The sequence below is a fragment of the Macaca nemestrina genome, chromosome 10, assembly GCF_043159975.1.
Source record: "Macaca nemestrina isolate mMacNem1 chromosome 10, mMacNem.hap1, whole genome shotgun sequence".
NCBI lineage: Eukaryota > Metazoa > Chordata > Mammalia > Primates > Cercopithecidae > Macaca > Macaca nemestrina.
This window is the reverse complement of record NC_092134.1, coordinates 117,784,410-117,802,927: the sequence shown is the minus strand read 5'-3', so window position 1 is coordinate 117,802,927 and position 18,518 is coordinate 117,784,410. Positions and strand designations below refer to the sequence as shown.

The 18,518-nt window shown below is 36.5% G+C and overlaps 1 protein-coding gene and 1 long non-coding RNA gene across 21 annotated transcripts in view; one reads left to right on the top strand and one right to left on the bottom strand.

The window, feature by feature from the left end:
* LOC105492120 (SRY-box transcription factor 5) overlaps positions 1-18,518 on the bottom strand; it is a 1,036,234-nt gene that overhangs the window by 686,702 nt on the left and 331,014 nt on the right. The window lies entirely within an intron of this gene.
* The window catches only part of LOC105492118 (uncharacterized), a 37,566-nt gene that overhangs the window by 13,738 nt on the left and 5,310 nt on the right, over positions 1-18,518 (top strand). For both annotated transcript variants that reach the window (XR_011608454.1, XR_011608453.1), the window contains one exon: positions 15,342-15,546. This is a non-coding gene — a long non-coding RNA (uncharacterized lncRNA). The remainder of the gene's footprint in view (positions 1-15,341; positions 15,547-18,518) is intronic.

The following is an 18,518-nucleotide window of genomic DNA, read 5'->3' as shown; positions in this document are numbered from 1 at the left end:
CCTAAATAATTTTGGAATATTTAGATTATTTTAGAGTATGTAAAATAGCAAAAAGAATTATATTCTATAACCAAGTAGGATTTATCCCAGGAATGCAAAGTTGATTTATCATATAAATATCAAATAACATAACATACCATATTAATAAAGGGAAAAATCATACAATATCTCTACAGATGCTGAAAAGCATCTGACAAAATCCAACACCCTGCTTCAACACCATCAAAACATTAAACAAACTAGCAATAGAAGGAAACTTCCTCAACCTAGCAAAGACCATCTACGAAAAATCTACAACTATAATACTTGATGGCGAAACATTAACTGTTTTCTGCTTAAAATAAGGAACAAGAATGTTTGCTCATACCACTTTTATTCAACATTTTGTTAGAGATTACAGACAGGTTCACTAAATAAGAAACAGAAAGAAAAGGCATCCAGGCTGGAAAGGAAGAAGTATGATTATCGCTCTTTGTAGATAATGTTTTATTTTTACTTAGAAAATCTTAAGGAAGTAACTAAAAAACTATAAGGGCTAAAGAACAAGTTCAGTAAGGTTGCAAGATAGTTGATCAATACATAATAATTAATTGTATTTCTTCACACTAGTAATGAACATTCTGAAAATGATATCAAGGAAACAATTCCATTTACAACAGCATGGAAAGAACAAAATACTTAGGTATAGATTTAACATTAGAAGCGTAAAGCTTGTGAATCACAAACTAAAAACATCACTGAAAAAAATTAAAGAATATCTAAAAAATGAAAAGACAACCCACATTCATGGATGAGAAAACTTAATATTCTTAAAATGATAATACTCCCCCAATTAATCTACAGATTGAACATAATTCTTATCAAAATCCCAGTTGGCTTTTTTACAGAAACTGTCAAGCTGATCCTAAAATTCATATGGACATACAAAAAGTCCAAAATAGCTAAATCGATCCTGAAAAAAAAAAAGAGAAAGTTAGGGGATGCATCCTTCCCAACTTCAAAATGTATGACAGCTACAGTAATCAAGACATTGTGGTCCTGGTATAAGGATACACATACAGATCTAATGGCACAGAATTGAGAGTACAGAAATAAACTCACACGTTTGTAACTAGTTGATTTTTGATAACGTTGCCCAGATAAGTCAATGGAAGGAAGAATAGTTGTCATATAAGTATTAATATATTTTTTAAAATCTGGTCTTTGTCCCTGGTTCCTGGCACAGAGTGTCAGAAATTCTTGAAATTCCCTGAGTGATAGATGTGCCTTTGTTGTGCTAATGAAGTGGCGCAGGGTTGTTGCCACAGGTAGCCTACAGGATGGGGAAGGCTGGCAGAAAAATAACAAATCTCATGTAATTAGAGGCATTCCCAGTCCTCTCCTACCTCTGGGGAAAGAAGAAGATCTGAAGATTAAGTTTAGTCACATGGCCAATGACATGCTTATGTAATAAATACCTTGAACAAAAACTGTGAACACAAGGTCGGGTGCAGTTGCTCATGCCTGTAATCCCAGCACTTTGGGAGACCAAGAAGGAGGGCAGATGCCTTGATGTTCAGGAGTTTAAGACCAGCCTGGCCAACATGGCAAAACTCCATCTCTACCAAAAATACAAAAATTAGCTGGGCATGGTGGTGCACGCCTATAATCCCAGCTACTCGGGAGGCTGAGGCAGGAGAATCACTCTAATCTGGGCAGCAGAGGTTGCAGTGAGCCGAGATCACACCACTGCACTCCAGCCTGGGCAACAGAGCAAGACTCCATCTTAAAAAACAAAAAAACTATGAACATGAGGCTTGAATTGCTTCCAGGATAGTGAACATATTGATGTACCAGGAGGGTATTGCAACCAACTCTATGAAGACAGAAACTTGTGCTCCAGATTATTCCAGACATATCCTGTGTACTCCTTTATCCAGCTATTCATTTAAATCCTTTATAATAAAATGGCAATTGTAAGTATAGCACTTTTTGTGAGACAGGTAAGTTGTTCTAGTGAACTATCAAACCTTAAAGGGGTTCTTAGGAACTCCCAATTTTGTAGCCAATTCTTCCAAGCAGAAATAAGGGTAGCGTGGGGACCCCACTTGCAGTTGGTCTTTGAAGTAAGGACAGTCTTGTTGAGGACCTTGTCCTTGAATTTGTGGGATCAGATGTTAACTGTGAATAGTTAGCGTCAGATTGAATTGAACTAAAGGACACCCAGCTGATGTAAGAGAATTAGTGTTAGAATGTAATACAGTATTCAACAAATTATTCTGGGATAACAAAATATCCACATGCAAAAGAATTAAACTGGATCCTTATCTCATATATAAGTAAGAATTTACTCAAAATGGATGACATATACCTACATGTAGAAACTAAACTATAAAACTCTTAGAAGAAAATGTAAATATTTATGACCTTGGATTTGGCAATGGGTTGTCAGACACAATAACAATAGATATGCCAAGCAACAAAAGCAATAAACGGATAAATTGGACATTAAAAATAAAAACATTTGTGCTTCTAAGGACACTACCAAGAAAGTGAAAAGACAACCTACAGAATGGGATAAAATATTTGCAAATGATACACTGACCAGGAACTGACTTACATCCAGAATGTATAAAGAACTCTTAGAACTCTATAATAAAAAGTCAAATAACTAATTAAAAAATGAGCAAAAGATCTGATAGACATTTCACTAGAGAAGACGTACAAAGAAGATGCTCAATATCATTAGTCATTAGAGAAATGTAAACCAAAGCCACAATGACATGCCACTATATATCCACTAGGATGGCTATAAAAACAAGATAGATAATTACAAGTGCTGGTGAGGCTATAGAGATGTGGGAATGCTAGTAGATTGCTGGTGGAAATATGAAATGCTGCAGCTGCTATGGAAAGTAGTTTGCAGTTCCTAGAAGTTCACAAATTGAGTTACCAAATTGACCTAGTTATTCTACTACTAAGTGTATAGCCAAGATAAATAAAAACCTATGTCCACACAAAAATGCGTATACATATGTTCATAGCAGCATTATTTATAATGGTTAAAAGGTACCAATAATCTAAATGTTTTTTAACTAGCTGACAAATGAATAAACAAAATTTGGTACATCCATTACAATGAAATACTATTCGGCCTTAAAAAGGAATGTAATTATTACAGCACGGATGAATCTTAAAAACATTTTATCAAGTGAAAGAAGTCAGTAACAAAAGACCATATATTGTATAATTCTAAGTATAAGAAACGTCCAGAATAGGCAAATCTATAGAGACAGAGCGCAGATCAATGGTTACCCAGAGTTATGGGGGAACACTTGAGGAGTAATGCAGAGTGAAAATGAGTGCAAAGCCTCTTGTTGTCACATGGAAATATTCTAAAATTGGGTAGTGGTGATACTGAATAATCCATGAAGTCTCTAAAAAACACTGACATGAACACTTTGAAAGAATGAATTGTGTGGTACATAAATTATAACCTAACAAACCACTCTTCTAAAAATTATGTACCATAAAACAAAAACACATTAACTTAGTCTCATTATCTTTTTTAAAAAAGTATGCACATCTACCTTGAAAAATCTAACAGTGTTAAGATAATACAAAATAAATGTAGATTACTCCCTGATACATAACATTAAGGGCATACCATGGCTAAAAACTAATAATAAAATGCGTAATAGGAAGATGTTCTACTTTTAAATTAGTCTTCAGAGATTAGTTTTTCAACAGTATTCAAGTGTTGTAATACAATCCAAGTATTACTGTCTCTTTATCAAGACTTAGACTGTAAAAATATTTTTAACATAAAGTATGGCAACATTTAGAATAAAATTTGTTAATAGCTGGAAATCATGGACATTTTAGAATTTTGTAAAACCAAAGAGATTTTAGAATTATATATTTGAGAATGACTGCTAGAAAAGAAAATTTTAGCTGCTAATCCAAAATAGATAAATACATGAGAAAACGTCTGCTTTAAAAACATCACATTTTGAAAGGGGGAATAAGAAGGGGATGATTAATAGGGTTCAAAAATACAGTTAGAATAAGATCTAGTGTTTGGTAGCACAATAGGGTGACTACAGCTCACAATAATTTATTAAATATTTCATGATAACTAAAGAAGTGGAACTGAAATGTTCCTAACACAAAGAAATGATAATTGCTTGAGATGATGGGTATCCCAATGACCCTGATGTGATTATTACACATTGTGTGCTCAAATAAACATATCACATGCACCTTAAAAACATATGCAACTACTTTGTCTCCATAATAATTAAAACTTCTAAAAACATCACATTTCAGCAACATAAAATTGAAGTTCCCTACTTCTATCTATGTAACCTTTAATTTTAATATGAATGTATTTAATGAAATACTCAAGAGGCTACATATCCTAAGGGACTCACATTTATCCAATTTCATGATCATAAGAGTTATATGATTAAACATCCTCAATTCCAGTTATACCACCTAAGTGTCTAACCTCTCTGTTTAGTTAATACGTATTTTACTATTCAAGTGTATTTTCTGCTACTGAAATTTAAATAAGACTCCAATCCCTTCTCTAAAGTGTGCATACACATTGCTTTGAGTTAAATTGGGGATTTGTTGAACAGAAACCATCCAACCATTCATCTGTTCATTTACTCAACAAAAAGTTCTTAAGCACTTATTATAAGATATTGCATGTAAGATAAGGCAGAATGGAAAGAGAAAAATAACATGTACTTTGGGATCACACAGATATAAGCTTGAGTTCAGGTCTCAACTTATTATAGGTGGTAAAACCTTTCTGAGCCTTAGTTTCCTCATCTTTAAAGTGATGATTAATTGAACTAATGTGCTTCCAAAACTCGATAATTAATGTTAATATCTTTTTTCCTGCCTATTTGAAAGTTAAGTAGGTTAATCAGACAAGAATTCTGTGTCTTAGGAGGTAACAGCAGATACAATGTGTATAATTAAATAACGTGAAAAATTACAAGGCAGAAATTCCCAGTGATAAAATAAGTGAGATGATTTATACTAGATATAGAATATAGTATCATCATTATCATCAAGTAGATATAGCATTTATATTGTTAACCACTGAGATAAATAATTATCAAGTAACACTAATTTTCTTCCAAAACATTAATGTTCCAAAGTATTAACTATGGGAAATAATCAGAGGATTTGTACTTTATATAACCAATGATACACTCACATTCATACATAATATAAAAATGATTCAAAGTATAAATGCACAATATTACAGTGCTAATTCAGAATTACAGAAATTTTTTACTTTTTTCTTTTACTAAACTATATTTTCTAAATATTTCTCCAAGAAATTTTATAACTTTCTCAATAATAAAAGGGCTATTAAATAAAGTGACAAAACATACATAGGTTATATGTTATTTTAATGGAGCAAAAGAAAAAAAAAGTTTTCCAAAGATTCTAAGTTGGCATCTAGTCCCTCATACCCAGTCTTCCACCGCAGCACACAGATCTCTACTGGGGCACCCCAGTTGGAAGCATCTAATTGTATCCCTGCTAGAACTTTTTCTAGCATTTTGCCCGCTCTTAAGAATAGGAAAGCAACATTTTGAACAGCAGTGCTCACCATATAAACATGAAGTCTCCTCCAAACAGTATTGAATAACCAAACTCATAGAGTCAGAAAACTATCATTATCTTTGTATTTATATCACATTTTACTCCACTTCCTATGTAGTAGCCAAAAGTCTGAAGAAAACATGTATTGACTTATTGTGTTTCATGTTAGACACCTTATCTACACTGGTTTTTGATTTCACAACTACCCCATGAAGTGCCTATGGTTAATTCCACTTAACAAATGAGGATATTGGGTTGGACTTAGTTGTCCCTGATCACATGTGACAGAGCTGAGATTTTAATTCAGGATGGCCTGATGTCAAAATCCATTTTCTTCCCAATATATCACATAACCTCTTCAAAATATGCCTGTGTATCAATTCCTCGTTTTATTTTCAAGTGTTTGGTAATGCATTAAATAAAGTAATTGTTACTAATATGGAAATGAACTAGTCAAGTTACAGTGAAAAAAAATACAAGACATGAAGGCCTCCTCCACCCCATCCATCACTCCTCCTTCTTCTTTTCCTTTCTTTCCTATATAGCACTTGCCATCTCTAAAATTAATTTGTTTTATAACCATGTCTATTTTGTTCATTGGTTTACCTCCAACACTTAAAACAGAGCCTGACTTCAAATAAGAGTTTAAAAAATACTTAGTAGATGAATAAATATATTCATGAGAACATGTGTAAATTCTTTTTAGTAGTTAAGTGTCTCTTTACAAATCTACTAGCCTCTGTCAGCTTTTAAATCTCCATTTCTTAATGCAATACTACCTAAGATTGTTATAAGTTTAAATTTATTCACTCAAAAACTGCCCACTGAGCACCTACTACATGCCAGATTCTATTCTAAGCAATGTAATCACAGCAGGGAACAAAACGGACAAAAATCTCTCATGCAGCTTACAGTCTGGTGAGTAAAGAAAGACAAGAATACAACACAATGTATTAAATAGCAATAAGTGCTTTGGAGACAAAAACAATTTGTAGGTAAGAATCTGAGAGCAGGATCTGCAATTTTAAGCAGGGTGACTAGAAAGGAAGATATATGAGTAAGGAGGTGAGGGATGTGGAAACTGGGGAAATAACTTTTCATACAGAGTAAATAGCATGATGGCATACTGTATTTTCAGAATGGCTGCAATGGAGTGAGTGAATGCGAGAGTAATAGGAAGTGACGTCAGATAAGTGAGGGAGAAGGCAAGGGTTGTGTAAGGCCTACAAGGCCATAGTTAGGATACTGGCTTTTGTTCTTAGAAAAATTAAAAGCCAAGATGGAGGTTTGAGCATAAGTGGAAAAATCAGGTGACTTAGGTTTTAATTGGTTCAATATTTCTCAATGAGGTTGTTAATGGCATTTTGAGTGGACAGCTCCTCTTTGTCCCCCCCACTAGGCACATGGCAGTCCACTTAGTGTCTCTAAACTGGACCCATGAAATGCCAGTAGTAATGCCCCGGTCTTTTGACCACCAAAAATGTCCCTATTTATTTCCAGGGCTAGGTTAAGAATAGGCTTAAAGTAGGTAGAGTCTATTTTAATCATATTCCAGGCAACGGTTTATATTATCTTGGGCCAGAGTAGCAGTGGTGAATGTGGAATTTTTTTTTTCTGCAGAGAGGTTTTGCCAATGGACTGGACAGGGGTATGAGTGAAAGCTAGGAGTCAAGGATGACTCCCACATGCTTAAAATGAACAAACAGAAGGATGGAATTACTATTCGCTGAAATTGTGAAGACTGAATGTGGGTGGAGCAGATTTAATGGAAAAAGTAGACGTTCATCAAGGCACGTTACAAACTACCACGTAAAAGCAGATATATCTAGGTTTCATCCAAGAATTTTGCGAAATGAGGAAATGGGAACTAGTTCTGAACTGAAGGATTTTGTTAGAGCATGTTTTGGGAGGGGATAGGATTAATAGAAATAAACATTAAATAAATGAGTGAATAAATGATTACTGAGAACAAGTTGTAATATATTAGCTCTTCCAAGCAATTAGATTATGCTAAGAAACATTTTTTAAAAATATAGCCCAAAGGATTGAATCTAATTGTGGGATTTCAAACAATACATGGTATGGTGGTAGGCAGGCTTTTAATGTTAACATCACACTGTGCCCATATTGCTTGGAATAGACACCCTACAGTGAGACTAAGGCTGAACCCTGGGAAAACAGTGGGTGATACAACTGTCCGGCACCCCATACTGACTAAGCATCACCACTTTCAATACTGCAGAGTCAACTGGTCAATATATGTGACCTTTTCTCTATTCATGGGTAATTTGAGGATTTCAGACGAAAAGCTATGTCCAGATACTACTTAGATGTTTCTTCATGTGTAGAGTTGAGTCATCCTTTCAGACAGACGAAATTATTTGAATGAATACAATAAACTGATTGATACAAACACACTATTTAGAGTTGCTAGGAGGAAGCAGCTGATTGCATCACTGTTAGAACATTTTCCAGCATTCTGCCTGCTCTTAAGACTAGAAAAGCAGCATTTTGAACAGCAATGCTCGTCATATAAACACAAAGTTCCCTCCAAAAGGTATTGAATAAACAAAGTCAAAGAGTCAGAAAATATTCATTATCTTTGGATTTACATCACATTCATGAACACTGTATCTCAAGATTTCTTATTAATATCCCCCATGAGTAGATACAAGTGAGGTATTTACATTCCAAAAGAAGTCCCAGGCCTGGCACAGTGGCTCACACCTGTAATCCCAGCACTTTGTGAGGCCAAGGTGGGAGGATTGCTTGATGCCAGCACTTTGAGACCAGTCTGAGCAATGCAGCAAGGCCACGTTTATACTGAAAAATTTTAAAATTAGCCAGGCATGTTGGTATGTGCCTGTAGTCTCAGCTACTCTGGAAGCTGAGGTGGGAGGATCATTTGAGCCCAGGAGGTCGAGGCTGCAGTGAGCTATGATCGCACCACTGCACTCTAGCCCAGGCAATAGAGCGAGACCCTATCTGCGAGGCCCTATCTCAAAACAACAACAACAACAACAACAAAAAACATACACGCACGAATGAGTTTTGCTTCCTTTAGAAAATGTCATCACATTTCAGACTGACTCGATCTATTGTTAGAGATGCTTTTTCTGTGACAGTAGTGGAAGAGAACTGGATGCAATTCTTCAGGCAGGTGGCATCTCCAATCACCAGTTAGCTAAAGAACTTACAAGCGTTATGCAAAGGTGGTCACTTGAACTAAAGTGGAAAAGAATGAGATCAAGAAGCAGCAGTGGTAGACAGATGCCCCACTGGCTTCGCATTGTTGTTTCACTGGAAGGACATAGTGTGTCATAACGAATTACCATTAATTTGAGCCAGCAGTACTGTTAGATTGAGCCCGGCAACCCAGGATGACAAACAGTGCCTGCAAGATCATCTAATGAGGGACAAGGCTGCTTCAGTTGTGCCGCTTCACTCAATTAGTGGACAAGGCTTTTAATGCTGCTCTGCACAACTAAAGCAATTTTGATTACTTAGAGCTAAGTCTCCATTTAGAATGTTTCGGAAGCTGACACAGGTTTCTTTTTTTTTTTTTTTTTTTCTTTTTGCCTTTTAAAATATAAATTATCTAGAGAGTATTTGAATGGTAATAAGCTATTTGAAAGCCAATCACATTATTCCTTACTTTCGCTTAAGTAATATCAAAATATATTTTTTAAAAGTTCAAATGATAGAATTTACTCTAGCAAAGGAAATGTAAATAAGATAGCAAATGATTAAGAATATTCTGAGGATGTATGTGTGTGCGTGCGTGTGTGTGTGTGTATGCAGGCACTATGTGTGTCTCTCTGTGCCAGAATTACAGTTGGTGAATTTCACTTCATCAGCCAACATTATCAGGAGGGTTGCATATTTATTCTATATATCCACATTTTTTAAAAATTCCAGATCGTGCCTTCTTTGGCTGGGAGCACTTGTATCTCATAGCTTTTGATATAGGGAACTGATGCTTCTATTTCATTATTTTTTTCACTATGTCACTGCACGAGCACTGATAAGTGCAATGGTATGACTTATTTAATATTGTGATCATTGACTTATCTCATAACTAAAACCTTACCCGCACAGAGGCTACTTAGGCTGAATAAATTCCTTCCATTCTCTTTAGAAACACACAGGGTGCCACTCTCTCTTTACACAGCATTCTCCCATCTTCTAGCTTTTTTCTATTTAGTGTGTTGAATTCTCAGACTGCCTGCCCTGGGTGAAATTTTGCTTATTTAATTATAAGGTCATTGGATAAAAGAAATTACTCAAGCGCTGGATACATAGTAGGTATCCATACATTTTGGTTATATCGAACACAAATTCTACCCAGATAAAAAGTATAAACCTCACTGTGACACGAACATACCCCCTGCTTTCTTTCCTTCACTTAGGTGGAAGAGAACATCAGGACCAAAATTTGAGAACATGAATCTCTAGTTATACCTAACCCATCACCAAAATCAGCTTGCCTACCAGTAATTATTTTAAAAGCTCAGTGCTTAAAGGAGGTCCAATACAAGACAATTTTTCAGTGGTACACACAGCCACATCTTTGTTTTATAAAGGCACTATAACAACCCAACAAATAAAGTCATTTAGGGCAGAAAATTGGAAAAAGCTTTGAAACTTTAAAACTTTTGGGCTGCAGGAAAAGCCATTAGTTGAGTAAATTAACAATTATCAGAGGATTTTTACCCACTTAGAGTTATATTTCATTTTCTTAAAATAATTTTAACAATGGCTAATATCTTGTCTCCAAAATAGTTAACTCCAAAAGCACATGTTACACACTCAGGAGAGTTGGTTACACATTAGTAGAAAACTGTACATCACTGTCATTGTTGATGTGGTAAATAAAAATTAAAGGGGAAAGACAATATGGTTCATTAGGAAGCAAGTAATATTTCCTATGATGGTGTTATATTTTTAATGACTGTAATGACTTATAAACTGGAAAATAATTTGTACAGATTCTATATCCCCTCTTCCCAGCATATATAAGAAATTACATCACTGACTCAAATTATAATTGTAGAAAAGTAGAAAAAATGATTAATAGTTTCATTTATTCTCCTCTCTTGTCAAAAGGGGTGGTAGGAGAAAGGGGGAAGGAATTCTTGTTAGTTGCAGGAATCAAAGACACGTAAAGTTTTAGGATTAAATATAGTGGGATAGTACCAGTAACATGTACAAGTCAGTAGGAATCAATCTCTTAACTTTGTTCTTCAGGAGAGTATTGGCTTGAAGTACCATCAACAATGATTACCATTTGGCTTTCCATCCAAGTTAATATCTAACATCTCAGATATGTTCTCATCTTCGATCAAAATTTACTTTTAAAACATATGTAATATTTGCATGGTTCAAAAAACTATGTAACTCTGGACTCACTTCCATCCTCATCCGTTTTATTCATTCCACCCACACATTCTACATTATTATTTTCTTAAGGCTTATACGTCCTGTATTTTTGCCGAAATAAGCAAGCGTATGTATTTAGTCTCATGTGCCCTTCTTTCTTATGCAAAAGATGGCATTCCATATATACTCTTTGAAGTTTCCTTTAAAATTTCCACCTAACAATCTTTCTTGGAAATGTCTCCATAATAGTGCATAGAGATCTTCCTCATTATTTTATTGTATTTATTTATTTACTTATTTTGAGATAGAGTATCACTCTATCCCCCAGGCTGGAGTGCAATGGCGTGATCTCGGCTCACCGCAACCTCTTTCTCCCGGGTTCAAGCAATTCTCCTGCCTCAACCTCTGGAATAGCTGGGATTACAGGCACCTGCCACCATGCCCAGCTAATTTTTGTATTTTTAGTAGAGTTGGGGTTTCATCATGTTGGCCAGGCTGGTCTCGAACTGCTGACCTCAGCTGATTCACCCGCCTTGGCCTCCCAAAGTGCTGGGATTACAGGTGTGAACCACCACGCCGGCCTGTACAAATACTTTCATAGCAAGAAACAACTCTTAACCTTCTTTAAATTTAGAACTCATATTAGGGGTTTCAAAATAGTGATTGAATGAATGAATGAATGAATGAATGAATGAATGAATATACTGGATCCAACAGCAGTCTGACACAAGAGCTTGGGGACAGCTTTCAGCAAATATAAGCCTGATTTAGAGTTCTGAAGGCAGGCATATGTGTTTAGCAATAGCTTTTTCCTACTCTTCGGAAAATGAGGCAGCCTGGAGATGAGGTGAAGACCATCTTTCCTGCAGTTCCTATGTAATGGACGGGGTGCATCCTGGTTTGTGGCTTGAGGCTGCTGTGTGTCCAAGTAACACATTCATTCTGTTGTTGTAAACCGTACAGGAATGATGACTAATGCTTTGAGGAAACAGTAGAGGTCAGACAGCAAGCCCAGAAAAACCTGCCAGCACCAAGAGGATGTCCTCAACAAGTGCCTGGGGGACATATTATTCTAACTGAAGGGACCAGAGCTTCCCCAGGAAGGGAAGAGGGGAGAAATGAAGAATGTCTGTGTTCACGTTTGCCAAAAACAAAAGTCTGAGAAATCTCTAAGAGACTCTACATGGGAGGTGAAATTTAGCTTTTCTAAGACCATTGTTGATTTTCCCTTTACCCTTGAAATGAACTGAAATATCACTAACGGTCAGACGAAAGCTCAGAGGTTCTAATAAAGAATATGAAATAGGTTAACGCTACTGCACCAGGATTTGACTGACTGTTAATACCAGGTTTTAAAATTCACTTGTGTCATTTATAATACAAATACCTGATTCACCTGCATTCTTTTGGTGGGGGGCAGTGAGGGAACCTGGGTGTGAATGGCCTCCTAAGCAGCAAAATCATTGCTAATATCAGCATTTTGCTGTCTCATCATCTAATTATCACATACAGTGCACTAATCGAAGCACCTCATTTAAAGTGGGAAAAGCTTTGCTAAGGGCAGATGATTCAGCACAGCACCTCTCAATGAGTACTGTCACTTCAAATCCTTTTTAAGAAATAGGTATTGTGCAACTAAAAGTAAAATGAAAGCATAAAGTTTATTAAGAAGTTACATGTTCCATTTTTTAAAGTCTCTGTAGTCACGATCATCCATTTTCCCCAAAACTGCCCTGTCACATAATAATATGCATACATACAAAACTTATTTCATGTTTAAAAGGCATCCCAGAGAGATGAGATGTGGATGGGTGTGAAGAGTGGATCTGGGGAACCGAATGGGTGCAGATGTCTCCACTGACAAAGAGAAAGGCATATGGCTTCCTTCCTCCCTGGTGTGCCCGGGTCTCAGAGAGAGCTCTAGATTTCCCTGTGATAAGCTTCTGCTTTCGAGCTCCACTGGGAAGATATTTTGTATGCCACAGAAAACCAAGATGTTTGCATTCCCACCAATCCAGGGATAAAGCATTTTCCTCATACAGACACAAAACATACAGTATATGAATGTTTAATGGAGGCTAAAACTGGGAGAGGAACAGAAAACAAGAACAGAGCAGGTTAAAAAAATATCTGGTTTCTCTCTATCAAAATACTAATTAAAATTCATGTTCATGGGGATGATTATACATATGTTTTTGAACTAAAAGTCTAACCTGGCACTATTTTTTGGCCTTATTTTTGTGACAACATTTTTGTCCATATGGCATGAAGTGAATCATTTTACATCTTTTTTTAAGCTCTATGTGTTTTTCTTGTTGTCTATTCCCTCTTCTCCCACCACACACACACTGGCAGCCGCTACCAAGTTACCAAATGCCAACTCAACCCTGCAAGCTGGCTGCATGGAGCTATATAGTACTGGCGTCTTCCTTTCTTTGCAGAAATATTCTCTGTGTGTGTGCGTGTGTGTGTCTGTCTCTCTCACACATGCATGCATGCACACACCCCACATACATACCATTGAAGCACCCTGAATATTTCTCCTTCATTTCCATGCTAATCTTTCAGCTCCTCGGGATTCTGCCCAGCTTCCAGTGTGCGTGCAGCACTGGCTGCTGGCCTGCTGCAGAAGACCACACCAGCTTATTTGGTGCCCCTCACCCTTGGCCTTCCTTCTCCATGGCATTCTGACAATTAGTGGTTAACTTCAGAACTGCTATAAATGAATGGTTAATCGAGCCCATATAATTAGTTTAGTCACAACAAAGTGCAAGACCCATGATCGTCCAGTGGTTCTCCCCGTACCCCAATCTCCCGTTTTAAAAATGACAGCAATCCATGTTCCCACTTTTGCAGACAGGAGAACACTCCTTATCTGTAGTGCAGCCACACCGCCTAACCGCCTGGGTTGTGGATGGCACACGTTTTGTACACGTGCTGCCTCCACCAGCATCAGGCACTGCTGAGTTTGTGTGGAAGGGCAGCAACTCCACCTAACAAATGTAACTTTAACAACAGTAAAACAACCTAATAGCTTAGCATGCCAGGGGGCTAATGTGGCGGGCCATTTACTGCTGCACTAAATAGCCCCGGTTTGATTCTCATTGCCAAGTGTCGAACTGAGAATTGCAAGGCAGGAGTAGCTCCTAATTCATTAGATAAAGGGGGTCATTGCTCATAGGGCTGGGGAAACTGTAGAAGCATAAGAAAAAAAAAGAAACAAGGCATTCCCTTTTCAAAGGCCATCAAAACCTGGGCTACCCATGGTCAGGAAAAGCAGAGGCTGCTTTCTTGGTACTCATATGCTAACTTCTAACTTTGGGTAAATGTGCTTTGTTTTGCAATGTTCATCTGGAAAGAGACTAGAAGAGGAAGGGATCCTGATATTGAGCCATGTCATTTATTATTTGTAAATCACTTTGACACCCTTGGAACAAAAGTAACAACACAAGAACAAAGTATATAATTCAGTCTTGGCTGTAAAATGAGCCGCTACTGACATGTCCCTGCCAGCTATTCCGCCTTGTGTGCCCTGAAAAAGTTGCTGTGGATGGTTGTGACCCGGCTAATAGGCTGGGCAGGAAAAAGACCGCTAGCAATAAAAGGGAGAACAAAATTCTTGTTAATATTGCTACATCTGATAATATTGTCTTTCTTTTTCCTTTTTATTTTTATTCCAGGCAGTTATAAAGAGTTCTAAGTTCAAACTGCCCTCAATGGTCATCATAAGGTTATGTGGACAAAACAGTTCCCCTATCTTGTTTTTTAATAGAAAAGAGAAATGATCAAAAATTTCAAATGAGATCCCTAAAATGGGACATCTTTATTTCCTGAACATTAGCCCTAAAACAACTGATTTCTCTAATTCCTGCCATCACTCAGATTGGCCTTGAATTACCTCCCAATAGGCCTCCCATGTGCTTCTAGATGAGAGTGTGTAATGGGGGATCTGTTAATTAACTAGAAGCAAAGTTGCACGGTGGGGATCAAACACTGGATACGTCCTAAAACTCCCACAGAGAAGATGAAATGCAGCGCAAACTTTAAAGACTTCCCGTCATTAGCTGAGACCTTGCTGCTCCTGGCCCAGACCCCTCCTGTTTCTGAGAACAATGAGGACAATGATGGCAGAAATGAAATAGTGCAGCCAGGAACAAAGGAACTAGCTATTTACCGGTAGAAAAAGAAAAAAAAGGAGGGGGGAGGGGGAGAAAAAGGGAGAACTTTCTTTTTCTGTGGTTCCTGTCTACTTTTAATTAATTTATGACTGCCAGGGAATTGCACAGAGAGTACACCCAGGCGCATTGTACCCCAGCTCGGTGTTAATATATGTAACATCTACTGTTTACTCCCAGGAAAAGTGCAACCCGCTGGAGAGAGACAGAGGGACTCGGAGGAAGGAGAGAGAGAAGAGGTTGGAATGAAAGAAAATGGACAAACTGTCAGGCTGAACCTTCACACTTAAGATCAGAGTTCAAACTAGAAGACGATAAAAACAAAAGAAAAAAGAAAGCCAACACCATCCCAGGAGTAACACATCCTCTTAGATCACTGCAAAAGGTAAGAACCATGCCCTGACACAAAGCTCAAATTTTGCAATTTTCAGAGGTTTCCTGGTAATATAAATTTCCTTCCATATAAATATAAATAAATATCACATCAATAGCAAAAGCACATAGTCATGATATTGACTTCTTATTCTTCCCTGCTTCTTGACAAGATAAATCTAAAAAATGGCAGTGAAAATTGAGAGAACAGCTGAATAACAAAACCTGACTAGTAAAAAACTTGGTCCTCATTTTGCGTTCCCTATTTTTGCAGAATTGAAATCAGGAGCTTTTCCATATATCTAAATCACAGGCTTCCATGGGATTAAGAGAAATAAGAGAACCAACAAAGTGCACAGAAAGGCAGCTTTGACCTTTGTTACTTCAGGTTGAAGCTCTTACTTTGAGATGGACCAGTAGATGAAGAGAGTCATTATTCAGAGGAGTTGCTCTTGCTCTTCAAATTTCAGTTAAAATGGCCACACCAGAATTATTTTATTTTATTTTATTTTTACTTGTTCATGATTGGTCATAATTTGCAGACTTTTATTCATAATTACCCCAAAGTAAAAGCAACCCAAATGTTTATCAACAGATAAATAGATTTTTAAAACTCTGGTGTAATCATACAGTGGAATACTACTCAGCAATACAAAGGGATGAACCACGACGGATACATGCAGCAGCATGGATGACTCTGAAATACATCATTTTAAATCAAAGAAGTCAGGTGTAAAGAGTACATACTATATAATACCATTTATAGAAAGTTCAAGAGCAGATAATACTAGCATGATAGAAAGCAGAACAGTGGCTTGCTTTGGGGGTAGAAGAGGGGAGGACCCCCTGGAAAGTGGCATAAAAGTGATGGGAATATTCTCTACCATGACTGAGGTATGGTTTTCACCAGTGTGTGTATATGTATCAAAACTTAGGCTGTAGTGTGCAATTAACTGTATGTAAAATATAGCTCAATAAAAATTAAAAAGTCAAATTTTTAAGTACTGCATGTTGAAAACATGGCTCAATAATAGTTCGTATGATAAAGAAATATGGCCTCAAATTATCTATAACTGATTTGAACCACAAATACGAGGTGATTATTTAGAAAAAAACTTTACACTAATAAAGGTTGTATACCCAGGTCAAAGTGGAAAAAATATAGCTATACCAGTTTTCTTTTAGTAAATATTTGCCAAGTATATACACTTTTTATCTTTTTGCCTTTAACTTTCCTGTGTTCTTATGTTTACAGTATATCTTCTAAAAGCACTTAACTGTATTCTCAAGTAACCAATATAAAGTGATGAAAATTTGAATTATTTTATTTTTAAACTTCAGTAACAAGAGTCTCTTTCCTGTTTTCAAGTCACATGTTTATAATAATCAGTGGAAACTCTGCAGATGGATGAAACAAGCAAATCCCCCAGGACTGCTTTGTGACTGATTTTCTTACTTCTCACCTATCTAATATGAAGGGTTTAAATTTTGCTCAGCTCAATCACAAACTCAACCCTAGGGAGAAAAGGTCTTAAGCATATGGTTCAACCAACTGAAAATACTATACAATCAAAAGGAAGTATAGGCTAGAGGTTTACCATTAGCTGCTTCTTTGTTCTAACCAGTATTAAAGATTAACTCCACAACGAAGTGAAAGATCCACCATCAGTTACTGAGAAACTTATCTAATGTCTCTACACATATACTCATAAAGAGTAAGGGATTCCCCACCACGTTTTGTGATTGATATGACTATGCTGTTACCAATGCTGATATGGCAGGATGGCATAAAAGAGTAGGAATGAAAGGGCCCACAGTTATATTCTTCCCACCTGAAAACTAACTGTGTGTCTTAGAAAACATGATGTATTCTACTTGGTCTCAGTTTCCTTGGGGATGATAATTCTCCTGATCACTTCATAGGCTTGTTTTGAGTATTGAATGATATATATAAATCAAACTATTCAAAAAAACCATCCATTTACTTTCAATTTGTCCTCAACTGTTCTAGAACAGTGCTGGATCTAAAACAAAAGTATTCAGGAACTAGGAATCTACTTTAGGGTTACCAATTTCTTTGTGATTTTATAATTATCTTCAAACTTTCTGAATAAATTTGCAACTCAATCTAGGAACAATCACTTTCTAAAATCCACTTCAGATCATTCCATCCTGCCTTTCATTTACCTATGTTTTTTCATTTTTCTGCCTGTCCACCTACCATGGTATCTTGTGAGCAGGCTTACAATATTTTCTCCAAAGACAGTAATGGCTTACCTATTTTTGACTTCGTTCATCAATTTTCATCTTCCTGTTTATGTAACATTCTATTCATACAATATTCTCTAAAATTCTTAATATATTTTGCTAACCTTTCAGAGCTTCTGAAATGTGGGGATAACTCCAGAAATTTCCTTTACATTTAACAAGAGTTCTATAGGTTGCAGCAAAATCAAAATAACAAAGAACAATGACAGAGCCACACTTAGAGCTGTAAAGAAGTAAGAACGTTTCTTGACACAAAGAGAAGCACACTAATACTTAGTACATTCAGGATTCAAGTAACTAACAATAAAAAAGTAAGTCTATTCCTGAAAGAAGGAAGACTCCTTCAAGGGAATAATCCTGATCATTAAGATCATAGTTGCTAGAGAGAGACATGCCCCAGGACAGGAAGGCAGGCCAAATACTGCTGATTTCTGGCTCTAAGAATGACTTGATGTGAGTAAAACCTCCTGATTTAATTCATAGTTCTATTGGTTATATATCTTGGCAAGGGAAAAACATACATAACCTGGCTTTCATGGTCACTGTAATAGCTTTGAGAAGTACCTGCGTACCACTCACTGTGTTGGTATTCTGTTCGGCCTTAGTGTTCACATTTTTAAAAAAGTATTTTCTACTATTTAGAAATTGAGACATTCCATATAATAACCATATTTCTGTCACTTAAAAAAAACACTTGGATGATCTGTCAAGGCTATG